Source organism: Oryctolagus cuniculus, chromosome 10, assembly GCF_051225735.1.
Source record: "Oryctolagus cuniculus isolate XC-2025 breed Fujian yellow rabbit chromosome 10, ASM5122573v1, whole genome shotgun sequence".
Taxonomy (NCBI): domain Eukaryota; kingdom Metazoa; phylum Chordata; class Mammalia; order Lagomorpha; family Leporidae; genus Oryctolagus; species Oryctolagus cuniculus.
In genome coordinates, this window is record NC_142876.1 from 44270805 (window position 1) to 44282012 (window position 11208).

Here is an 11208-nt window from a genome sequence, read left to right on the forward strand (position 1 = left end):
AGGTGATTTACACTGTGACCTTATTTCTTCCATGGATGTATAATGAAGCTTGAATTTTTCTGGATGTAGTGATGACCTGTAAGCTCCCTACATGCTGGATTCCTTTGCTTTTTCAATCCTAGAGATGTTGATAGCAGCCTTAAGGTCTGATTCATCCCTGATGATTTCCCTTAAGCTTGCTCACTAATAAAGACGCTATATTAGATTTTACTCAGGGACCTCATGGAAACACTTCACCTATTTCCTGATGGGACCCCAAGTAATGAAAACACTGATCCTCTGACTGTTATCTGCAACCACCCTTCTATCATGATCACTTTGCTTAGATCCTATTTCATGGAAAACGTGGAGTAAACAATAATTAGTTAGCTATTTGAGGATGATCTTTTGTACATCCCGATAAAGCAGGCTGAGTAATGTATAGTGAAGTGCACTGATTTGAGTCACAGTTGAGTTTGAATATTATTTTTATTACTGTGTGCCTCTGAGCAAGTTATTTAACCTGTTCCAAATCATAGTTGCTATGAAAAAAAAGAGGTAGTATTGATAAAGTATGCAGACATGTGATAATATTCAATAAGCAAATTATAATACTTTTGTAATTATAATAAACTCTCTTTACAAATTTCATATTCAGTTAGTCAGTCAGTCGTCTGCTCCGGCCGGCCTGCAGCTGCCCACTGCCCTCTTGCGGCCCACCATGGCCCTGCTGCACTCTGCCCACGTCCTCTCCGGGGTAGCCTCCACCTTCTACCCAGGCCTCGCCACCGCAGCCTCTGCCAGAGCCAGCTCCTGGTGGGCCCATGTGGAGATGGGACCCCCAGATCCTATCGTGGGAGTTACAGAAGCCTACAAGAGATACACAAACAGCAAAAAGATGAATCTGGGAGTTGGCACCTACCGGGATGATAACGGGAGGCCTTACATACTCCCTAAGTCGGGAAGGCAGAGGCTCAGATCGCTGCAAAAGGTCTCGACAAGGAACACCTGCCCATGGGGGGACTGCTGAGTCCTGTAGGGCATCAGCAGAACTAGCCCTGGGCGAGAACAGCGAAGTGGTGAAAAGCGGCCGTTTTGTCACCGTGCAAACCATCTCTGGAACGGGGGCCCTAAGGATAGGAGCCAGTTTTCTGCAAAGGTTTTTCAAGTTCAGCCAAGATGTCTTTCTGCCCAAACCATCCTGGGGAAATCACACACCCATCTTCAGGGATGCTGGCATGCAGCTACAAAGCTATCGGTACTATGACCCCAAGACTTGCGGTTTTGACTTCACAGGCGCCCTGGAGGACATCTCAAAAATTCCAGAGCAAAGTGTTCTCCTGTTGCATGCCTGTACCCACAATCCCACAAGAGTGGATCCTCAGCCTGAGCAGTGGAAGGAAATAGCAACAGTGGCGAAGAAAAGGAATCTGTTCGCGTTCTTTGACCTGGCCTACCAAGGCTTTGCCAGTGGTGACGGTGACAAGGACGCCTGGGCTGTGCGCCACTTCATTGAACAGGGCATTAATGTGTGTCTCTGCCAGTCATATGCCAAGAACATGGGCTTATATGGTGAACGTGTTGGAGCCTTCACTGTGATCTGCGAAGATGCAGATGAAGCCAAAAGGGTGGAGTCGCAGTTGAAGATCTTGATCCGTCCGATGTATTCCAACCCTCCTATCAATGGGGCCCGGATTGCCTCCACAATTCTGACTTCCCCCGATGTGCGAAAGCAATGGTTGCAGGAAGTGAAAGGCATGGCAGACCACATCATTGGCATGCGGACCCAGCTGGTCTCCAACCTCAAGAAGGAAGGCTCCACCCACAACTGGCAGCACATCACCAACCAGATTGGCATGTTTTGTTTCACAGGACTAAAGCCTGAACAGGTGGAGCGGCTGACCAAGGAGTTCTCCATCTACATGACAAAGACGATCACATCTCTGTGGCTGGCATCACTTCTGTCAATGTGGGCTACCTTGCCCATGCCATTCACCAGGTCACCAAGTAATTTCTCTGGTGCCAGGAAACAGAGACAACCTTTCTGTCTTCAGCCTCTGCTGTTGTGAGATTCACACGAAGGGAGGGTGGATGGTGGTACATGGATCATTTCAACCACAGAGCATAGCACTCAGCGATTAATTAATTAATTAATTGTGTTTCTCAGAAAAGAACATGTAGTGAAATAGGGCAGAGGCATCCGTGGCTGCTGTCTGGAACTTTGTGGCTCTAAACCAAACTTTTCCCTCTATCCTTTTACCTCCAGCATTTCCAAAAGAGTTTACATGCGCAGGAAAGTCATCACACCCAAAAGACCTGTCAGTCATGCCATTGCAAGGTTTCAGAAGCTTTAACTGCAGCATCTGACAGTGTTAGGGGCTCCTCTGTGGATCCAGCATCAGAATGGCACATGTTAGAGGCTCTGAGAGGAGGCCTACCTTTGTCGTTAACAGTCAGGTGGCCTCATGATTGTCCTCCTGTGACGGAGCCAACCATCAACAGGCCACACTGCAAAAATGGTGTTTTGTGAAAACCAATGAGTCTGTTGCCACTGCAGCAAGAAAAATAAAATGTGTTTCTTGTCTTTTTAAGAAAAGATACTCTTTTCCCTTATCACTGCTATTCTTTTCTTTAAGCACAAAGACCTATAACTAGTCTAGATTTTCATCCCATTCTACTGACTAACTGACCATCAATCCCTCCTATAGGGATTTATTTAAGAATGAACAACATTTTCTGCTCATGCCTAGCCTCACTTTTCTCCGCAAAGAGTAATGGAGAGTTCGGTAACTGCACTTGATTTCTGCATCCTCGTCAATGATTGTTAAATCGCCTCCCCCCGGGATGCTGCCTCTGCGAACTGGACCTCCTGCCTTCATTCGTTGTGGCTGCGCCGGCACTCTCCTCACATCACGAGTCAGGCAATGCCTGATAGTGCCAGGAAAGAGATGTTCTGGCCTTTGTGTGCTGCCAGGTGGACATGGGCCTCACGCTTCAGAAAGATAACCACCATCTTCTCTTCTCATGTAGACGTACTGCAGCCTGGTTTCTCTGTTACAATAAAATTACTGTAGATCCAAAAAAAAAAAAAAAATTCATCTTCATGGATTTAACTAATTGACCAAAAATATTAGAAAAAAATTCTTTTTTAAATATTTATGTATTTTAAAGGCAAAGACACAGAAGGAAAGGGTGACAGAGTCAGAGGATGAGATCTTCCATCCACTGGTTCACTCCCTAAAAGGCTGCAGCAGCGGAGGCCAAAGCCAGGAGCCAGGAGCTTCTTCTGGGTCTCCCATATGGGTGCAGGGGCCCAAGCACTTGAGTCATCTTCTACTGTTTTTTTCAGGCCACAGCAGGGAGCTGGATCAGAAGAGGAGCAGCTGGGACATGAACCAGAGCCCATATGGGATGCCGGCACCACAAGCATAGGCTTAGCCCACATTGCCACAGCACCAGCCCCAAGAATAGCAATTTAATTTCACCAAAACAGTAATAACTTAAATGATAGGAATTTCTGGTTTATTTTCATTTTTCTATAACTCCTTTCTCACAGCAAATTTAAACTCTTTACAACAACTAAAATATATAATGAAATACTAATATAATGTAAGGAGTTCTAGAAAATAAGGATAAAAAGCTAACAAAATTGCTAAAATTAAGCTTAACGTTTGGAAAAGAAACATAGGAGATGATATGCTATATAAATTCCATAATGTATACCAACAGCTGCTGTCTGATCTCCCCTAATGTTGAACCTCCCACCCTCCCTCTCTTGCCCTACTCTTACCCTCACCACGTAGCAGTTTCTTACATAGAACTCTGTAAGAATATTGACAGATATGATGTATGATACCATCAATAGCTTTTTAAAAATATAATAATATACGTTACATGTTTTAAAATATAACATCCTTTAATAACTTTGAAAGAGTAATGACGGGCATGAGGGTGGTGATGCTGATGTTGTAGTCTGTAGCAGGTTAAGCATTGCTTTCAAGGCTGGCATCCCATGTTTGAGAGCTGACTGAGTCTCAGCTGTTCTGCTCTGGTCCAGCTTCTGGCTGATATGTCTGGTAAGGCAGCAAACGATGGTCCAAGTATTTGAGCTCCTGACACCCACATGGGAGACCAGGATGGATTTCAGGGCTTCTGGCTTTGGCTTGGCCTGGCCTGGCCCTGAGCATTGTGACCATTTAGGAAGTGAACTAATAGATGAAAGATTTCTCTCTTTGTCTCTGGTTCTTCCTCTCTCTCACTCTTTCAAGTAAATAAATAAATAATCCAATCTTTAAATTAAAAAAAAAAATGGAGCATGGTAAAAATTATCCTGTAACACAGCAAGGTGATATTACCCAAATAGGTAATGTGGTCTTGAGTTCAAGGAAAGAACTGAAAGCACATTAAAAAGTCATAACGGTTCTTTCTCTCCCCTGAGCTTGCCCTCACTCGTTCCTGAGTGTGTACTCTCACTTTAAGTAAAACTTCTCTGCTTAGCTTCTCCTTACATCTTGTACTGGAATTCCTTTTCCGGTTAACATCTACTTACTTATTTAAAAGTAAGAAGGAAAAAATGATCCTACATGGGAAGCAGGATACACAGCAGACTCAGAATGGCAAAAGCCCTAAACAGAACTCTGGCCTCAGAATCAGTCCTTAAGGCATTTGGATCTGGCTAAAAAGCCCATGAAAGTTTTACAGGCATGGAAAGCCAAGACACTGTAGCAAAAAAATGACCTAAATGAAAGATCTCTGTGAGTGAGATCCCAGCGGAAAGAACAGGCCATCAAAGAAGGCAATACCTTTCTTTGAGGGAGGAGAGAACTTCCACTTTGAATATGGCCTTGTCTAAATAAGATCAGAGTTTGTGAACTCAAGAGGCTTCCATAGCCTTGGCAGCTCATGACAAGAGCCTAGGGTGATTACTGACGTCATAAACAAGAGTGTCAATTGTTAAATAAACAACGGGAGTCACTGTGCACCTACTCCCCATATAGGACCTCTGTCCTTAATATGTTGTACTATGTGAATTAACGGTATAACTAGTACTCAAACAGTACTCTCTACTTTGTGGGTCTGTGTGGGTGCAGTCTGTTGAAATCTTTACTTAGTATATACTAAATTGATCTTCTGTATATAAAGATAATTGAAAATGAATCATGATGAAGAATGGGATGGGAGAGAGAGTGGAAAATGGGATGGTTGCAGGCGGGTGGGAGGGAGGTTATGGGGGGAAAAGCTGCTATAATTAAAAAGTTGTACTCTGGAAATTTGTATTTATAAATAAAAGTTGAAAAGAAGAAAAAAAAGATAAAGCAGTAGAAGGAGCAAGGTGAGGGGATGGTGGAGAGAAAGAAGGATGTCAATATATTGTTTTATTCCCCCCAAACCCCTAACATCAGTCAGAATTAGGCCAGGCCAAATCCAGGAATCAAAAACACCATCCTGTGTTTCCACACGGGTGGCAGGGGCCCAAGTGCTTAGACCATATTTTACTTTCCCAAGCACATCGGTGGGAAGTTGGTTTTGGAAGCAGCGCAATTGGGACTCAAAGAGGCTGGTGATGCCAGTGTTAGCTTAATCTGCTATGCTAAAACACTGGCCTTGAATTTCTTCTGTTGAGACAAGAGTCTGGACCAACCCCAGGCAGGAGCCGCTCTTCAATGAAACTGATTTCACACCTCAAATCCTAGAACTGAGAAGATAACTTCTGTCTTTAAGCTACCCGGTTTGTGGTAGCTTGCTTCAGTGAACTTAGGAAACAAATAGCTACAACCCTTTAGCAGTAAAGATGCCTAACTTGAACATAGCATGTTAATATTGGGATGCACAACAAATATCTACAAGTTTACCAGTTTGAAACACACACATATATTATCTCACAGTTCTGTGGGTCAGTCACGTGGGGAACTGAAGTGGGATTTTTCACTTAGGGTCTGGTCAGTTTGAATTAAATGGGTCAGCCACAGTAGGATCCTATCTGCAGGCTCTCAAATCCATCTGGGAAGAAAAAGGCACAGCTTCTATTTTCCACCTTTAAAACGACTCATACTCTGTAAATTGTGTCCTTTCAGGCAACCTTTTATTAAAGCTTGGCTATTGAAGGTTTTGTTCTATGACGAGCTGTTGGATCATAGGTATTCTATAAAGCACGCAGATTGAAGATAGATTCACATGCTTTATGACAAGCAGATGGGCTGAATAAAATCTTATGAAACTTGAGGGGCACTTGCCTGGATAAAAATGAATGCACAGTACGCAGTTTATAGGAACGTTTAGTGTTTAGAATCATTTCACATTTACTTTAGGATGCTGTAATAGTAATCTTTAGCTCATGAATAGGATTAAGATCATCTCCAAATTCTATACCATTAATAAAAGGGCAACATGGTCTGACTCTGAAATATTTTAAAGCATATATCACTATAGGGAAACACCAGTAATATTCTTTTTTTTTTTTTTTTTGACAGGCAGAGTTAGAGAGAGTGACAGAAAGGTCTTCCTTCCATTGGTTCACCCCCTAAATGGCCGCCACGGCCAGAACTATGCCAATCTGAAGCCAGGAGCCAGGGACTAGAACCTGGAGTGCCGGCGCCGCAGGAGGAAGATTAGCCTAGTGAGCTGCGGTGCCAGCCAACACCAGTAATATTCTTAGGACATCTTATTTTCTCATTAATCAGTATAAACTACAAAACAAAAATGAATGAATTTGCAGCAAGAAGTAATTTGATGTCAGAAAATTGAATTTTGGAGAATATCTACCAAAGACAATAATTTCTAATTTATAAATATTGATGTCATGTCAGTCTTTCAGATATAATTAGAAATCAAATCCAATTGTCTGCAGAGAACTTTTGCAGATAATCTATCTTAATAAAAATTATTATCAATAAATAGAATTAATCAACTTATTCTGTATTGTAGGTGTGGTTTGCATTTCATTAACATAAAATGGCTCTAAATGATTCTGGTGTAAGTTTAAAAAGGGCTTAGAACATGCTTGTTGATAAATCTAACACTTAGTATGATCTAACATTGTTAGGAGATATATTAAGATTGTAGTATGCACAAGACTCAAAGATGAACTGAATGGGGAATAATTACAAAGAGGAAGCCAAGAACAAATGGAAGGAAGCAAGTGGTTGAATAGGAGCTCACATGGCCAATGCTTGCTTAGATGTAACTACATGTATTTCCAGTGTCTTACCATTTTTTCTTTCTAAAGTACATTGTTTATTGTGAGTCTGGTAATCATAAAGTTTGCTTTTGTCCTTTGAGATTTTTTTGTCTCCATTCCTGAGTGGTAGTTTTGTGGGGAAGCATATTTTTATGTGATCTTTAATTTCTATATTCATTGTTAATACATTATTCTATTTGATTCTCATTGTTGCTGTAGAAAAGTATGCTACTTTCAATTTTGTTGAAAATCTGTTTTTCTACTTACCACTAACATCCTGATAGGGGAGGAAAAATATCTTTCCTCTCCCCATTCCAGATTCATGGCTGAAGCTCTTATAACAAAATAAAAGCATAAGTTCTGGCATTGTGGCATAATGGATAAAGCTGCTGCGTCCCATGTGGGCACTAGTTCGAATCCTGGCTGTTTTGCTTCTTATCCTGTTCCATGCTGATGACTTGGGAAAAGCAGTGGAACATGGTCCAAGCACTTGGACCCCTGTCACCCAAGTAGAGGGCCTAGATGGTGCTGATGCCTCCTAGATTTGGCCTGGCTCAGCTCTGGCTATTGCAGCCAGTTAGGGAGTAAATCAGCAGATGGAATGTCGGTCTCTCTCTGTGTGTGTGTGTGTGTGTGTTTCTCCCTCTTTCTCTATTCCTCTGCCTTTCAAATAAATAAATGTCTTTAAAAACCTCATAAGAATATACATTTCATATGCGTTATAAATGACCTGGGAGTCATCATAAAATGGTGATAACCCAAACGTGCAAACCAGAGTGATTTTCCTAGTAGGTTTGACAAACAGTTAGTTGACAGTTGTGGAAAAATAAGTTAGGGCCAAAAGGATGCAGTCAAATGGTAATGAACTGAAGGAAACTGCACAGCGTTTGTGTCCCTGTATCTTCAGAGGTGAGGATACTGCTTTTCTCCTGTTGGAGGGAGGGAAAACGGCTGCTGCCATTTGTTTGCAAATTCCTTAAGGTTAAAAAATTTTGAGGTAGTACTCTTGAAACCCGTTACTACTATGCCCTTGTTTATGGCAGTAAATCCTGAATTGATGGAGTTGGGGTTGGGGGAGACAGTGAAAGAGATCTTCCATATGCTGATTCACTTCCCAGATGGCTGTAAATGCTAAGATTGGGCCAGAGCAAAGCTAGGAGCCAGAAGCTTCGTTGGAGTCTCCCATGTGGGTGGTAGAGACCAAACACTTGGACCATCTTCTATTGGTTTTCCCAGGACATTAGCAGGGAACTGGATGGGAAGTGGAGTAGCTGGGCACGAATTGCCACCCATATGGGATACTTGCATTGCAGGCTTGTGGCTTTACCTGCTAAGACACAACACCAGCCCTGGTAATTAATTTAATTTTGTAATATCTCAGTCCTGTCCTATTTGAGATTCAGCTACAATTCTGTCCTGGATTTCCCAAGACATCGCTGTACATTTATTTTAAAGTATTCACTTATGTTATTTGAAGTAAATAAGCTTTCTTTTACCTTGCATCAAATTATCCTATGTGACAGCTTCAAACAACATCCACGTCTTAGCCTTCAGTTCTGTAGGTGAGATTACCTGGGTTGTATGCTCATACAAAGCCTTATTTAATTAAGGTGTTGGGAAAACATTATCATTTGGAGCTCAGAATCCTCTTCCAAAGTTACTCCAGTTTCAATTTCTTTTCATTTGTAGGATTTCCTTGCTGATTATAACCTCAGGTCATTCACAGCTCTTAGAAGCTGCCTGTATGCACGCACACACTGCCCTTAGGTCTTCAAAGCTGACACTAGAGGATGTCCGAATGTCAAATCCCTGGGATGCTTCAAGCTTCTAATGGAAGAGGCCAGTTCCTTTTAAGCATTCATCCAACTAAGGCCAACTCATTTTGGATAATCTGGAATTGGGTCATCTAATAAACTAACCACATGAATAAAATCCATCATATTCAAGTGTAAGGGAGTATGTAGGGTGTGCATCCCAGGGAGTAGGGGCCTTGAGTTCCAGCTTAGAATTCTGGATAGGGTTACTGCAGTTATCAGTGAGTTCTAATTAATTAGTTAAGAGAAACTTGTCATGAATGAAATTTATATGGGACCAGTGCTGTGGCATACCCAGTAAAAGCCACCACCTGCAGTGCCAGCATCCCAATCAGGCACCAGTTCATGTCTCGGCTGCTCCACTTATGATCCAGCTCTCTGCTATGGCCTGGGAAAGCAGTGGAAGATGGCCCAAGTCCTTGGGCCCCTGCACTGGCGTGATAGACCTGGAAGAAGCTCCATGCTCCTGGCTTTGGATTGGTGCAACTCCTGCTGTTCCGGACAACTGGGTAGTGAACCAATGGATGGTTCTCTCTCTCTCTCTCTCTCTCTCTGCCTCTCTCTCTGCCACCTTCTCTCTCTTTATGTAACTCTGACTTTCAAATAAATAAATAAATCTTTAAAAAAATTATAGTATGTAAAGATTTGTTTCATGGGAAGCATTTAGTTATTTTAATCTGTTGAATTTTTGAACCCTCTTGAATGTATAGTTACTGTTATGCAAGTGATTTATTTGGTTTAAAATTGGACATTTTGTTGGTAAAAACCCAAATTTAAATAATGAATGGGGAAAAATGGGAGAGTGGAGAATTCATTCTGGAATCTATTTTTCAATTACCAAAAGAGTTCTGCTTCTGCATACATTAAGATTAAGGTCTTTCTCCAGTTGGTTACAGTTTATCTATTTCATCTTTGCCTGGAAAGATCTTAGGCCAAGTGAGGCCCCTGCAGATTTCCTTCCATTCCAAAGTGTTACCAATTTTCCTGCCTCTTAAGGTAATAGATTTTCTTGACTTAACCTTGGCAGGCAGTTGGTTACCTGTTCCCACTGTTGTCTGGAATTGTGATTTGTCTGGGTGCGAATATGGATCTTGACCCTAATTCTATGTTTTTAACCATCTTCCGTGTATAGCCCAGTATCAGATTTCATTCAAGAAAGCAGTTAGTGGGAAGAGTGCCAGGAATCTATCTTTCTTGGAAGCCTATTTCAGGTCACTGAACTATTCTTTGAAGAGGAAACAAAGTATAGGTAATATTTTGTGAGACTGGTAAATGTTTCAAAAATTTTTTTTAAAAGATTTATTTACTTATTTGTAAGAGAGAGAGAGAATGAGCCATGTGCTGGTTCACTCCCTAGATCTCCATACAGGCTAGAGCTGCGTCAATCTGAAGCCAGGCACCAGGAAATTCTTCCAGGTCTCCCACACATATGCAGGGGCCCAAGGACTTGGGCCATCTTCCACTGCTTTCTCAGGCCATAGCAGAGAGCTGGATCGGAAGTGGAGCAGCCGGGTCCTGATCCCGCGGCCATTTGGGATGCTGGCACTGCAGGTGGTGGCTTTACCTGCTATGTCACAGTGCCAGCCCCACCAAAAAAAAAAAAAAAAAAAAAAAAAAAAGGCCCACGTGGGTGCAGAGGCCCAGGCACTTGGGCCATCTTCTGCTGCTTTTCCCAGGCGATCAGCAGGGTAGCAAGGAACTGGATTGGAAGTGGAGCAGCCTGTACACTCCAACCAGGAACATATGAGATGCTAGGTTACAGGGACAGCTTTACCCACAATGCCGCAAGGCCAGCCCTGTGTGGTATTCATGGAAGCAGCCTCTTAGACAAAGGGGCTTGAAGTTCTCAGTTCCCGCACCTCGACCCTGAAACTCAGAAAGTTCTCTTTTCCTCACAGAAGGCTTGTTGAGGCTTTCACATACAGAAGTTGCCTTGGAACCAAACCAAAGGGGGCTCACCACATCTGGACTTTGTGTTGTACAAAGGGGAAGGTTCAGAGAGGCTGAACCGTGCAGCAGTCCTGGGCAGTCCCGAAGCGCCTTGGGATACTCGTGCTGAGCACAGAAGTCAGCGATCCTACCTTACTCCTGCAGGGAGGGGTTGTCCCCAGCTCTTTCCTTTCTAGCAAAGAGGAAAAGGAATTTGGTGGGGAGGGTAGGGTAGGAAAGAAAGCGGGAGGGGCAGGGAGGTGGCCTGGAGCCAGGGCTGCCGCGGGGTTGGCGCGGGTAGGCGGGGTG

At 42.8% G+C, this 11208-nt stretch overlaps 1 pseudogene across 1 annotated transcript; it reads left to right on the forward strand.

Moving 5' to 3' along the window:
• The first annotated feature begins 661 nt into the window (after nt 1–661).
• On the forward strand, nt 662–3073 carry LOC100350005 (aspartate aminotransferase, mitochondrial pseudogene; annotated as a pseudogene). The gene has a single exon (XR_016214057.1). The product of XR_016214057.1 is annotated as an aspartate aminotransferase, mitochondrial pseudogene (transcript).
• The last annotated feature ends 8135 nt before the right edge of the window (nt 3074–11208 follow it).